General features: G+C 43.1%; 1 pseudogene; it reads right to left on the minus strand.

Moving 5' to 3' along the window:
• Positions 1–3,774: 3,774 nt before the first annotated feature.
• Positions 3,775–9,207, minus strand: LOC120574789 (annotated as a pseudogene).
• Positions 9,208–15,595: the final 6,388 nt, after the last annotated feature.

The following is a 15,595-nucleotide window of genomic DNA, read 5'->3' on the forward strand; positions in this document are numbered from 1 at the left end:
CAGGAGAGGATCATAGAGACACCACATATAAGAGATGAGAATCTGGAGTAGCCTACGCGCACCACAACAACAACAACAACAAAACACTGGTGAATGTGCACCATAACACATGAAAAAACACACTAGGGCAGTCCCTCCAGGATTTCATGGCTTTTTTATTTGGGTTTGTTGCGGCCCAAAATGCCTGATTTCACGGGAGCTTTTGTAAAAAATTGTGATAAAAGTTGCGATGTCTTTTGTATGTTTGTTGCAATGAAGTTGCAGAAGACAGTGAAAGTTGCAAAAAAAGTTGCAATTTCTTTTGTATAGTCTGGTTTTATTCAATTTAATAGCATTTGAAAAAAAATGATAAAAGAACGTTGAAAAAAATCACAAAAATGCCGGAAAAAGCTAGCCTGACAAGCCAGACCCACATCCAGATGTAGGGTCTGGGAACTCACCATTGGCAGGGCTCGATCCGAGGGGCGGGATAAATGGTTGTCTTTCAAATTCCCACTGCACGTAATAGGATAGGATACAACCAGGCAGAGCAACGAAGAAGGTAGCGGAGATAGTTGATAGATTACATTTTTGCAATATCAGGTCTGCAAAACTCTGAACACATCTTCCTTTTTTAAGAATGATTTCAGTGATGTTCTTTGTTCTTTTCTCAAAGAAAAGCTGAACTCCAAGTCAGCCATAAGCCCCGCCCACCGACTCTATACACGATGTGATTGGTCTGACCAGAGTTTGGTTTTTCCAGCTCGCAAGCCAACGAGTGTCTAGACCCCCCTGGCTGCAAATTAACTCTTGCTGCCACTAGGGTGCATCTAGATTTCTAGGCTAGGAAAAAGCTTCAAAAAGCGCAGAAAAAGAAAATCTACAAAAACATTGAAAAAGTGACAAATCTTGGAAAAAAAATGTATCTATAAAAACATCAAGAAAAGTGACCAGAGGCCTGTACTACAGAGCAAGATTTGGGGTTACCGAGGTAACTTCAGGTTCAACCCACGGTTTTGTGTATCACAACGGGGGATCACTTGTTACCGGGGTAAATCGCCGTGGTCATTTACGCTGAACACCTAACCTGCTCGGGAGCAGGTGTAGGGGAATTGGAACACAGTAAAAGGAGTATATTGCACAATATCATAAAAAAATAAAAACCACTACACATTATCCTACTTCACATCTATTCCTTCAGTCATACACCTCCCTACACCTTATTTAATTGGGTTATTGCCATAGGAATGAATACGTTTTTTGCTCAGTTGGTTCTGACATTAGGGTATCTATATCTCAACCAGAAGGGAGTGGTTTGAACTCCACTGAAAGTGGATGGGTTGTATCCATACAAACCTTATCTGCCTTCTGTGCCAGTCTGGTCAGATATAGTTGGTACAGCTCTACCTGTTGCCTACCAATGATTTTTCTACCGGTTTTAACAATCTGGCCCTTTTTAAAAACGGCATCAGCACACTGATCCCAGGATAATTTATGATCAATAATGAGACCGAGATATTTGCACTCCGTCACCATCTCTAGCTCCTCTCCTCTTATCAGAGTCGGAGTAGGTGAGGGAGCCCCACGTCTAAAATCAAATACTAATTCCTTGGACGTATTCAAATGCAACTGGGAGGCTTCACACCAGTCAGCAAATTCCTGCAACACTGGACCATGTTCAGTTTCATCTCGCTCCAGTAAACTACTCACAGCAGTATCATCTGCAAATTTAATTATATGACGTCCTGGGTAGCTACTGCGACAACAATCAGTGTACAATATATAGAGCAGTGGTGACAAGACACTACCTTGTGGTGTCCCAATTGAAGTAAAGCGGACCCCAGATAATGTGTTTGCTAAAATGTGTAGGTGGATTGTATTGAATGCTGATGAAAAGTCTGCAAATAAAACGTGAGCATGCGTTTTACAACCCTCCAGGTGGGTATACTAATAATTTAAAAGCACTGCAATGGCATCGTCCGTGCCCCTCCCAAATCTATAGGCAAATTGTAAAGGGTCAAGAGCATGTCTACAGGAGTCAATGATGTGTGTTTTAATGATCCGCTCAAGTGATTTAAATAAAAGAGAAGTGAGAGCGACATTCTCTGATGGGTATTTTTATGAAAGATATAGATTTTCAACAGAGGTAATTATGTATAGGTTATTTGTCGGCTTCCTGAGTCGTATGTTGCCAATGCGCACATCAGTTTGAATTCAATTCAATTCAATTTTATTTATAGTATCAAATCATAACATAGGTTATCTCGAGACACTTTACAGATAGAGTAGGTCTAGACCACACTCTATAATTTACAAAGCAACCAACAATTCCAACAATTCCAGTAATTCCCTCAAGAGCAAGCAGTGCGACAGTGGCGAGGAAAAACTCCCTCTTGGGAAGAAACCTCGGACAGACCCAGACTCTTGGTAGGCGGTGTCTGACGAGCCGGTTGGGGGTGTGATGAACAGTGGCGATAGTAGTCACATTAATAATGGAACAGTGACTGGATGTAGCGGGAAGCTGCAGGGTTCAGCAGGAAGCTGCAGGGTTCAGCAGGACGCAGCATGACATTGCAGGGCACCGTTGAGCTCAACAAGGAGTGCAGCAGGACCACGGCGACAGCTGGAACCAGGGTCTTGGTGCCAACGTTCTCCAAGGAAATACGCTGGGGGAAAAAACATAAGGACTCCGGGGAAACTCCCCAGAAGCTAGGATTAGTAACTAGCATTTCCGGGACGGGATACACGCAAATAGTAATAGTAATAGTAATAGAGAGGGAGAGGAGAGAGCAGCTCAGTGTGTCAAAGGAAGGAAGTCCCCCGGCAGTCTAGAACTATAACAGCGTAACTATAACAGGTAACTAAGAGAGACAGGTCATAAGGAGAGGTAGCTTTTTCGGGCTTAGAACTCTCCCCCTGCCGGATCTGGCTTGGCTGGCCTGCCTCCCTCTACTTTGTTATGTATTATTAATCTAACAATTATGAAGAGAAGCAGTTGGGCCAGTTAGGTGAACACTGCAACTCCTCACTCCCTCCTCACTCCCTAACTATTACTGAATTATGTTTTTATAATTTTTATTTTCTCCCACGATTGCTTACCACTGCTAGGGTAGCAACTGAAATAGAAGGCTAAAGCAACGACAGTTTATAGAAAGCACAAGTGTAATTATGGTCAGATCTAGGTCCTGACTGATGAGGAAGTGATATTGATAAGCGTTGTGATTTACACATCTACAGTGTCAGCTATTTTTTAGCCAGCTTTCCTTCTTGTTTTAGAAGCTGTGACTGTATTGTGTTTTGCCTGTAAAACCGTGTTTGTGTTCTTCATATTTATGTGAAATTATAGCTTGCTCTTCTTATGTAAAATATGCGGCTCTGGTAGATGTTTGCGATTGGTCGTGCTGTGCAAACCCCGCCTCTTTTATGTGAACACGTGTCTCTAGATTGGGAAACCCTGAGTTGACTGAACTAGTTGATAACCAGTGTCGTGACACAGCTTATGAGGGACCGCGGTTGTTAGGTTAGGTGAAGCCGGGTAACTGAAAGAACTCCAGGACATGTTGATCTGGATTCCTAGTACAGGCCTCTGATGTTAAAAAAAGAACAAAACATTGCATAAAAGTTTTAATTTAAAATTTTGACCCAGGAAAAAGAAAAAGTTGCATGGTCAACGGGAAGACAACACAGGGATTAAAAAGTTCCCTCATTAGTTTTACATCAGAGATGATTCTCTTTTATGAAGTGAAAGCAGCAGCTGATCCGTCAGGGTGAAATAAAAACACGTGAACCACAGAAAACAATGTCAGACTTCATCTTTATTAAAGAAGCTGAGACAGACTCAGTTTACGTGTTACAGCTTCTGGTTCTGGTTTCATTGGCATCTGCTGCTGATCACGTTTCCATGTTCGTCCACTTCCTCCGTGATGGTGATCACCTTCGTTGTCTTGGTGGTGGAGGAGGTCTTGGTAGTGCTGCAGAACAGAAAATAAGTAACTAATTTCATGAGACTTCAACTAGTGGGTTTTATAATTGTAAAAATACATGTTCAGCATCAGTTAGCGTCCACTAAAAGTTCTGTTTTTGCCGCTGACAGACTCAGATTCTTATTCTAAGTGTCTGACAACATTATGGGATGGATCCCTACAGAGATAGGCCTTTTAGTTAAAGAGTAAGATCCTTTTAGTTTAACATGAAATCACCATCACCAAACTCCACCAGACTCCATGTAAATAATCAGGACTTTTAGCGTGTATAGAGCCAGCATATCTCCACCAGACTCCATGTAAATAATCAGGACTTTTAGCGTGTATAGAGCCAGCATATCTCCACCAGACTCCATGTAGATAATCAGGACTTTTAGCGTGTATAGAGCCAGCATATCTCCACATGTAAATGGGTGAATTAAGGGTTTATTTCAACCAAACCAGAGTGGTGATTGTTGGAACAGTGGAAAGATAAACCAAGACGGCTTTTGGTAGTTTAATTTTGTTTCTGTCCACTTTGAATGAAGTGTGTTTTACCATGATAACATTACTGTGTATTTCAATGGAGTCTGGTGGGTTTGGTAATGGACGACTGTAGACTCGGCTCACCTCTCTCCATCCAGCAGCCTCCTGTACTCGGCGATCTCCATCTCCAGTCTGGTCTTGATGTCCAGCAGCTCGGCGTACATGGCCCTGTGTTTACCCAGGTCGGCCCTGAGGTGGGACAGCTGCTCCTCCAGAACCTCCACCTGTCTCTGGTAACCTGCTATCATGTTGGCGTAGCGGCTCTTGGTCTCAGCCAGTCTCACCTCCACAGCTCCTTTCTGTTGAGGAAGAGGGAGGACAGTCAGGTCAGCTGTGTTCAATGATTACCGTCACTTTGATTTACAGTAAGAGAGCCCTTTAGTACTTAAAACACCTCAAACCAATACAGAAGGCCAACTCTGCCAGAAGAGAACCAAATTAGTAAAAAGCTCAAATGAAAGTCATCGTCAAAGTTATGCAAACATCTATTGTATTTTATCAGCTCTAACTTTTCTTCACTTATCTCTATTTTCCTGGCAGAAATGGTTAGCACGGAAACGATTAACGTTAAGGGTTCATCCTATTCATCCTGCACATACACTTATTCTTATTGTTACGGTTTCTGCACTACAATGGTACTGTTACCACACTGCACATACCTGTACATATCTGTCTATATGGTTCATACTGAATATGCATATTTATTCTGTTTCTTATAATATATTCTGTTAATACACTGCATATATCTATATTATTTTACTACTATTATAATGTTACTGCTGCTACATTGCACATATCTGTACATGTTGTTCATACATTGTTCATATTACATCGCCATATTTATTCTGCTCTAATAAGGTAACTGCTAATACACTGCACATATTTAAATTTCATTTATGTTACTCTAAACCACCTTCTGTATACTACTGTCTACACTGCACTACATTTCTTGTCCCGTCTATACTTGTATATCACGTTGCACTTTTCTGCTTTTTTTTTTGCACTTCTGGTTGGACACAAACTGCATTTTGTTGTCTTTGTACTTGGACTCTGCACAATGACAATAAAGTTTAATCTAATCTAATCTAATCTAAAATATCAGAATTCAGTCGTCAATAACAGACTGAAGGGATAATTTTTGTGTTGTTTTGTTTCCAATTTAGATTTTGGAAATCGATCCCAAAATACAGAATCAATGTTACATTTGATGACTTGATGAAGTTGAGAGATTTGGTGTTTTCTCACCTTGCTGGTCTCAGACTGCAGTTTGATCTCCAAAGACTGAAGAGTTCGTCTGACCTCTGAGATCTCAGACTTGGACGTCTGCAGAGTCTCGGTGCTCACAGCCACCTCTGTGTTCAGCTCGGCTGACTGTGAAGAACAATCAATGATGTTATTGATCAAATATCAGGGAATCAGAGCCCAGCGGGATGTAGAGTTATCTCACCAGAACAGCAGAAGTTAGGAAACTAAAAAATAAGTTGAAAACTAAAACTTAAAAAACGTTGGCACGCAGAAACTTGAGTGAAGATAATTATCTCTTCTGAAGAGTTAATAATGATGTTTTTAATTCTCAGTGTCCTCATTGGTTACTAGTTAACAACACAAAACAAGTTATAAAAACTTTCTAAACTAAAAGTAAAAAGACAGTGGTGGCCTAAAGGTTAGAGAAGTGAGTTTATGACCAGGAGGTTGCAGGAAAAAGGACTTGTGGTAGCTTTAGCATTTTAGCGTTTCAGCATTCACAAGCATTTTCTGCAGGTTTCTCCAAAAGTTAAAAACTAAAACTTAAAAAATCCACAAAGTTTTAAAACTTGAAAACAATAAAAAAACAAAGATGTTAGTGGTGTAAGTTGAGCTGCATCAGGTTTTGGACAGCATGGGGCAGCAGTGAGCCCATTCAGGGCGGGAATCAGGACTTTGTGGTCTCACCTTGGTCTGGAACCAGGACTCCAGCTCTTGGCGGTTCTTGTTGGCGACGGTCTCGTAGTGTTCTCTGATTCCGGCCATGACGGCGGACAGGTCCTGCTGCGGAGCGGCGTCCACCTCCACGTTCACCTGGCCTCCTACCTGGACTCGCAGGGCCAGCAGGTCCTGGAGGAAGACACCGGTTAAACTTCTGTCTTTTTATCTTTTTATTAGCGCCCGAACACCAAAGTGCCAGGGACCTATTGTTTTTGAAAGGATAATATATTATTTTTCTGCTGCGTAATAGCATTTTTGAGGGGCTTGGGATGCTCGCAAAAATTGGCACACATGTCAGAACTGGTGAAAATTGCAAAGTTGTGCAGTGATTGGGCTCAAGGACGTGGCCAGCACCTCCTAACCGGGGATTTCCACTAGATGCGTAACAGCTGCGCACCGGTTCTGCTGCGTGCTCCGCCGTCCGTCAATACCCACCAGGTCCGGATTTGTTGCGGAACGGCTGCGGCCATGACTGACAGCTGTAGTCACGAGGACCCACAAGTTCTCTCGAATTCAGGTAGAATAGAACCACAAAACCAACAACAGTTTGTTTCCATCGAGAGGAGTAGAGGGGAAACGACTCTGTGCCGTGTTTTCAAGGTGTAGTGCAGGGAGATATGATCCGCCGTGAGCACGGTGTATTTTATTTTGAAAATTAACCAGATATTTATTTTGTTTCTGTGCTCGACTTCCTGTCCCGCACTATCTGCCGTGTGCTGAATTGCTGCGGAGCTCTCCGTCGTCCGTCAAAAATAGAAGCTCTGTGTATCCGCTGCGGAGGGCTGCGGACTGACGGAACTGGGACGGAGTCGGGACGCAGACGTTCCGCAGTCTGTGGAAATACACCCACTGCCTTTAATGGAAACCTAACGACTCCGTCGACGTTCCGGAGACGTTCCGCATCCAGTGGAAATTGCCGGTAACACACGCCATGGTTCAGAAAAAGTTTCTTTGATGTTCACGAAATTTGGTGGGAACATATTACTTATCTTCAGGAACATATACCATTTTTATGAAATTTTTTCACCTGACGGGATGTCGGCCATCTTGGATTTTGCACATTCATTTTCATTTTACAAACAGGTTTGAGAGGACTTATATCCTAACGTCCTCTCAAACCTGTTTGTTTGTTCAAAAACTCTCAAAACGTTGTAGCCACTTTCAAAGTAGTAATAGTTTTTCAGAGTTCATTTGTGCTTGGGCGTGACATGGTGGCCATTCATCGCCTCTTGCAGCTTTAATTTATCTTCCCGTCTGGTTTCAGCGCTCTCACCTCCTCGTGGTTCTTCTTGAGGAAGATGAGTTCCTCCCTCAGACCTTCGATCTGCATCTCCAGGTCAGATCTTGCCAGAGTCAGCTGGTCCAGGACTCTCTTCAGCCCGGCGATGTCGGCCTCCACCGACTGACGCATGGCCAGCTCGTGCTCATACCTGAATAAACAAACAGGAGAATGAGTTCCAGAAACTCAGCTGAGTGTTGACCATGTGTGGACGTTAAAGGAAACTAAGTCTCACTTGACTCTGAAGTCGTCGCTGGCCAGCCGGGCGTTGTCGATGGCGAGGAGGAGGCCGGCATTTCCACGAGCAGCGGAGTTGATCTGAAAAGTTCAAAAAATTAGGAACTTCAAACTAAAATGTTAAAAGAACTCAAAAATCGATACAACATGTTATTTTAGACATTTATTAGACATTTATCTATTTCATTCATATGTTACACAACTTTTGTGAAGCTAAGACTTCGGTAAACTAATTTCGAGAACCAAAACAATTCGTCCACATGAGTAAAGGTGGAAGTGTTTTCACATACGCGATTTGAGGAAATCCAAAAAGCGAACAACTTTTCAGCTTTAGGGCCAAATTGTCTATTTACACATTGCTCTAGGACACATTTGGGCCTCACTATTTAAAAATATACCCTGACGCAAGAAAGACAGGGAAGAGAGCTTGGGACACTTGTCATTTGCCTCTCTGTGCATAATTGAAGAATTCCAAAAAAGTGAACATCAAGTTTTCATTATATACAAATACCTTAAAAGGTGAATCTAAGAAGATATGTAGGAATTGAGAAAATGCCCTTAGAGTTCAGAGTCTCTGTGCTCACCTGGTCCTGCAGGTCTTTGATGCGGACGTAGTACGCGGTCCCGTCGTGGCCCTCAGGTTTAATCTTGTTCTCCAGGAACTGTCTGATCTTCAGCTCCAGGTCTGCGTTGGCCCTCTCCAGGCTGTGCACCTTGTCCAGGTAGGACGCCAGGCGGTCGTTGAGGTTCTGCATGGCCACTTTCTTGTTGTCGGAGATGTCGGCGGCGTCAGACAGGTTGAAGGCGCTGCCAGCACCGGCGGCAGAGGAGGAGAAGGAAGCCTTGGAGACACGGATTCCCGTGCCTCCGGCTCCTCCGTACACGCTGCCAGCCCCCATGCTGCCGACACGGCGGGGGGAGGAGGAGGAGGAGGAGGACATGAGGCTGCTGCGGCTGGAGAAGGAGGTCATGGCTGAGGGTCGGCTGGTCGTTGGCTCTGAGCGGAGAGTGAAGAGTTGCTGGGACCAAGGCTCCTTTTATGTCTCAAAATGAGGCTGGGTCGCAGGGTGGGGAGGGATGCCAAACTGGCCCGGTGGGTCACATGAAGCCCCGGGGCCCAGAGAGTAAACTGGTCAGAGCTGAACAGGCGAGGTCCAGCAGGTCGGGGCTCTGGGCTCTTCATATATTTATATTATCTCTTCTTATATTCTGGCTCTTCTTATATTCTGACTCCTCTCACGTCTCTCTTGACTTGAAATAAGGAAACAATTGGATGCAAAAAATTTCTTTAATTAAACAAAGAAAAGACTGAAATAATTCTCTTTGATCAAGCCAGTCTGTTCTTCAACAGACCGTGAGGTCGATCACAGATTTACTGATGCTAAAATGGAGAATACGCGTTGTGCATTTACTTTACACAGAGTGAGCAGCAGCTTCTTATGGAAGTTTGATGAAGTGAAACATTATTTGTAAGAAACACGGCTGCTGTAATAAAACAGTGAAAGAAAGCATTGTTAATCACGGACCGACCGAATGTGTAAGGAGCCTAAAAATAGACTTTATGTGACCACTACTCTGAACTGAAACCGTCATGTTTTTTACATTAAAGGAGTAAGGCTACTAATCATTTGCACATATTAACAGCTGTATATTTTGCATTAAAAGTGGGCAGAATGGTTTCAGTTAAGAGAAGTGGTTCTTAAATTTATATTTTTAGACTATCATTCAGTCCGTTCGCTATTGTCTGCCACGCGATTTCTCGCTGTTTTATTATAGCGGCCGAGCTTGCTTCTTCACATATATGTATCCATATCCATATCACTGGAGCTTAACATCACCAAGACCAAGGAAATGTGTTGCCATAGGGGCCGACTGCTTGATACTCCTCATCCACTTTCCACACCATTGAGACTGGAAGGGCAAGTAGTGGAACAGGTTGAAAGTTTCCAGTACCTCGGTACTTTGATTGACCACCATGACCGCCACACCTTGAACCCTGCATGTTGACACAATTTACCAAAAGGCCCAACAGCGCATGTGTCTCCTCAGAAGGCTTAAAGGATCTAAAGTGAGACAGGACATTCTATCCAGAGTATACCTGATACACTGATAGAGTCTGTCATCGCTGTCAACATCACATCTTGGTACAGCTTCCTACCAAACACATGCAAGAGAAAGCTTCAAGTCCAGCTACATGTTCAATTCTCAATGCTGATTTGTCTGGTGGTGGCGAGGACCCTAAACTATACACAACATGGCCGCTGTTCCAACATCTGGTCTGAAACATCTGAAAGAATACGAGTTGTGCATGAAGGAATCTCCAGACAGCAGCCAGAATGGAGCAACTTCAGGTAAATACAATGAAAAATACACTGCTGTGGATGGATTCGGTGCATCCCTAGTTTTTATAATTGTTCAATCCTCTGAAATTATAGTCCCAGTGCACATTGTGTACTAAGAATGGCAAATAAAATGGCCATGGAAGAGTTACATAGGCCTACATGACCCTTTATTAAATATAAAGAAGTTAAAGAATATAAAAATAAATAAATCATCTTAAAACATGAATTGGTCTCTGCCTTTGTTAGAACCATTATAGAACACACACGTGTATAGCTCTATATATACTGCCTTTTCATTGCAGACTTCATTTAAAACACATTTGCAACTTTATCAGCCTTTTCTAATGATCTCAACAACTGCCATAGCCTAATATATTCACCAAACAACAATATAAACAGCAGTCTTCATACAGCAATGTAACAGCACCAATGACAGTAACATGAATCCTTTTTAAACTAATAGTCACAATGGTAAAATATTAAAAGTATTTAACTGAACAGCAATATGTACCTGTTGTATTTTAATGCAGGCTGATAATAATAATAATAAGGTAAACCCACTGCTGAGTGATCAGAAAAGGCTCCAGGATTAATAAATCCTGGTTGTTATATTATATTATTACTGTATATTTGTTTTTATTTATATTTTTAATTATTGATAATATATGTTGTTTTTATTTGTTGTTTGTATACCTGGAGTGGTAACGAAAATAATTTCCCCCTGGGATTATTAAAGTATTTCTGATTCTGATTCTGATCATGGGAACTTAGGTGCCTCTGCTTTTGTGAAAACCGATTCAAGACTTAAGTCATCCAGTATAACTGAGATATCCCAGCCTAATATGCTATCTAGGTTTTGTGAGATAGCCCTCAGGAGTGATTAGGCTAAATGCCATCTAAGGCCCTGTTTACACGATGACGCTCTCGGGTGAAAACGAAAATTTTTTTAGCGGATGTGCCTTTCGTTTATACGGCGACGGCGTTTTTGGGGCTTAAAAACGCAAAAAAGTGAAACCACCCTCCAGAGTGGAAATCTTAAAAACGCTCCACCGTCGCGTTACCGTCTAAAGGGTAAAAACGCAAAAGTCTGAAGACAGAGGTGTGGAGAGAGACGAGAAAAAGGCGTCTGTTGTTACGGAGTAGGATACAGAAATTATAGGCTCCTGTTAGAATTTCAATTTAATGGCTCAATATTTAAATGATTTCACCAATGTGGATAAGGTTGTTATAGTTCGATGACGATATGTAGGCTATTCATTTGAGCCAGAGCAGGCGAGAACGTTACGGATGAAGAGAGAGAGAGAGAGAGCGAGCGAGCGAGAGAGTGGCAGCGGTCAGCGGGCAGAGGAGGGTCTGCTTCAGCCTCCTCTGCCCGCTGCCTCTCGCTCTCAAGCAGCGGCTGAAGGGACGCGAGGCTCAGGGTATTGGTAGTGCTCCCGTGGGTGCTGTGTTGTGGCTCAGGGTATTGGTAGTGCTCCCGTGGGTGCTGTGTTGTGGCTTATCACGGTCAACTGTGCCGGTCATCATCAGACAAACATGCAACTCCACCTCCTCGTCTTTCCAGACGAGCTTTTGTTGTTCGCTTCGGCATGTTTTGGTTTCGCGCTACTAAGGAGAGAAGTAGAAGGAATGTTCTACGCAGGTGGGTGCCTTGGTGGTGTTGTGGGCCAGTGCCACCTAGTCACCTGGAGTGCATACTACATCGAATTTCACACACTTTTGCGTCACCATGTGCACGCAGATTTCCCCTCCATAACGCTCGTCTAAACGCAGAATAAAAAGTGATAACGCAACGCCACTTTTGCGTTTTCTCTTCAGATCGTTTCCGTGTAAACATAGCCTAAATAACATCAACCGACTGGGCAGCTGAGATAAAGGCCTGTGTTGCTAAATATTTGTGGAGGTGCACATTAATCCGACCATGAATGTGGCACACCCAGTTTTTCTGTCAGGCTCCATTCCTGCTCCTGGTCCTCCATGGGAACCTGACAGGTCACAGGAGTGTCTGTTTCAGGTCGACAGGTCTGTTGGTTTCCCTTTGTTTTAAAGACTTCATTGTGGCCAACTCCCTAATCAGGGCTCAGCTATATAAGACAGACCATGTATGTGAGAAGAACACTCATGCACATTTCTGCCTCAAGCAGTTCATTACAGTTCATTACCTTCAGTTTGAAGCACTGTCAGGAGACCCTTTGTGCCTTGCCTGCCTTGTGACTGGGGAATTCGTTCTCAGAGAGAGTATGTTCAGGTTTTCATGGTATTCTTTTCAATGGTAAATTACCATGAGCTGGGGTCTCATTTATAAAACTATGCATAGGATATTTACTAAAAGTATACGTCAAAAAGCCAAAAATCTGATTCATAAAACTGTGCATATGCACATCTGTAAGCAATGTTCCCTTTATAAATCACAGATTACCGACAAGTGTATGTACATAAATCAGCCTCTTATCCCACCCTGTACACGCCCATTTTTAACCATAAACATTCAATGTAAAGCACCTCATGAATGCTGATCAGTATGTTAATGACCCTGGCAGTTGTTCTTTCGTTACGCTGAATCATGACGACTGGCGGGATGAAAGCAAAAAACTTCTCAGACGCTGTTGGATTGCTGCATATTGAATTATAATTTTGGCCTGTTCTCGCACAGTGTAGGGAAACCTGATGTATAGACTGCCTACTGTATATTAATAACACCTTCCAAAACGGCAGGCATGGGCAAGGCAAGGTTAAAGGACGCGACAATTCATGATTCACAGATAGATTTTCGGATATCTTTCACCAGCGGAATCTTACGTGGGCAAATACTAGAAAATCCCCCAAAAAGCTTTGTTGATAGTGAATATCACCACACAGCAGCAGCATGTAAGCATTTTTCCAGGTGTTTGTTTCTTTCCTGGTGCAGGTGGTCAGAGGACTGCAGCATCACCATCACTCTGCACAGTCATCACAACATCTCCAGCAGGCCGAAACTGGACCGCATCTCTGGACCGCATCTCTCTGAGCCACGGTAAAAACTTGACTGTCTACAGGTTTGAGATTCTGGGCCCTATTTTAACCATCTAAGGGCACGGCGTGAAGTGTTTGGACCTTGGCGTGTTGCTATTATGATGGAGGATTTGCACAGTAATATTTTTATTTGTAATCTTCTGCAAGTTTGTGTGCTCCTGCGCGTTCCTTTTTTATTAATGGGCCTATAGACAGCACATTAGTTCCATTAGTTCCATTCACTTCCCGCTGCCTCAAGATGGCAATAAGCCCAGAATGCACCCTAACACACCTCCCTGTAAGACCAGCACGCCCAGAATGCACCCTAACACACCTCCCTGTAAGACCAGCACGCCCAGAATGCACCCTAACACACCTCCCTGTAAGACCAGCACGCCCAGAATGCACCCTAACACACCTCCCTGTAAGACCAGCACGCACAGAATGCACCCTAACACACCTCCCTGTAAGACCAGCACGCCCAGAATGCACCCTAACACACCTCCCTGTAAGACCAGCACGCCCATGGGGCACAAATGGGTGCAGGTGCATTAGCTATTTAAACGACGGGGGCTGGACGGGAAATTATGAAGAGTCATGATGGATGAAGAGATAAATGTGTATCGCATAGCTTGTGAGCGCTATGATAAATATGTTGATGTTTATTATGATCATAGCTACATGTGGCAGAAGTATAACATCAAGCATTACTTCAGTGATGTAAAACAGAACCTACAGACACTGGTTAATCAGAGAGGATACTTAAAGGTGGACTGAAAGAGGCCGATACATCTGAAGAGATGAACAGACATTTTCATCTTCATGGTCTTTGATCTGATGACATATAGCTGAAGAATGACACTGATGCAGTGCGTTGGTTGTAATGATAGCTAATTGTAATTTATAGTTTATTGTAAAGAGCTGATAGTTCTTCAGCATTTTCTTGTGATGTTTTGATTGCCCTTAAACACAATTTATGTTCATGTTTGAGTTTTTGACATCTCATTGCAGAACACACATGCACACAGACACACACAGACACACACACACACACACACAGACAGACAGACAGACACACACACACACGCACAGAGACACTGCTTGAGTTTCATGTTCATTTCTTTTCTGAGTTTAGAACAGATGTGTATTTTGCTTCTTTAGAGTGATAGCTTTTCAACATTCACACACATTTTCTTTTGATGTTTTGATTGTCCTTAACGCACACAATATATGTCCATGTTTGATTTATTGTTGATGAGTTTTTGTCATCTCATTGCAGAACACACACACACAGACACACAGACACACACATATACACACACACACACACACACACACACACACGCACACACACACACACACACAGACAGATTGTCGAGAAAATGCTAGCCTGACAAGCCAGACCATCATCCAGATGTAGGGTCTGGGAACTCACCACTGACAGGGCTCCATCCGAGGGGCCGGATAAACGGTTGTCTTTCAAATTCCCTCTGCACACAATAACCAGGCAGAGCAACGAAGAAGGAAGAGAAGCTAGTTGATAGATTAAACTTTTGCCATATCTGGTCGGCAAAACAACAAACACACTTTTATGACTTCAGTGCCTTTCTTTGTTCTTTTCTCAAAGAACTCCAAGTCTTCCAGAAGACCGCTGTTCCCAGCAGCAGCAGCAGCAGCAGCAGCCATAAGCCCCGCCCACCGACTCTATACACGATGTGATTGGTCTGACCAGAGTTTGGTTTTTCCAGCTCGCAAGTCAACGGAGAGTGCCTAGACCCCCTGGCTGCAAATTAAATCGTGCTGCCACTAGGTTGCATCTAGATTTCTAGGCTAGGAAAAAGCTTCAAAAAGCGCAGAAAAAAAATCAACAAAAACATCGGAAAAGTGAGAAATCTTGGAAAAAAAATGTCTCTATAAAAACGTCAAGAAAAGTGACCAGAGGCCTGTACTACGGAGCAAGATTTGGGGTTACTGAGGTAACTTCAGGTTCAACCCAGGGTTTTGTGTATCACAACGGTGGATCACTTGTTACCGGGGTAAATCGCCGTGGTCACTTACGCTGAACACCTAACCTGGTCGGGAGGAGGTGTAGGGGGAATAGGTCCAAAAGACGGGCCCAAAATAAGGCCCTAATGCCAGAGAGATCTGACTCCAATTTAATAATTCCTGTGCCTTCTTTGATTGGACTTAAGTTTACCCAAAATACAAGGATCAATCTGAGACAAAGAGTTCAGTTAAGCAAAGTTTACTGAGTCCAGCATTTAGAGTTACAACACAGCTGTGGGTTCACAAAC

The sequence above is a fragment of the Perca fluviatilis genome, chromosome 15, assembly GCF_010015445.1.
Source record: "Perca fluviatilis chromosome 15, GENO_Pfluv_1.0, whole genome shotgun sequence".
NCBI lineage: Eukaryota > Metazoa > Chordata > Actinopteri > Perciformes > Percidae > Perca > Perca fluviatilis.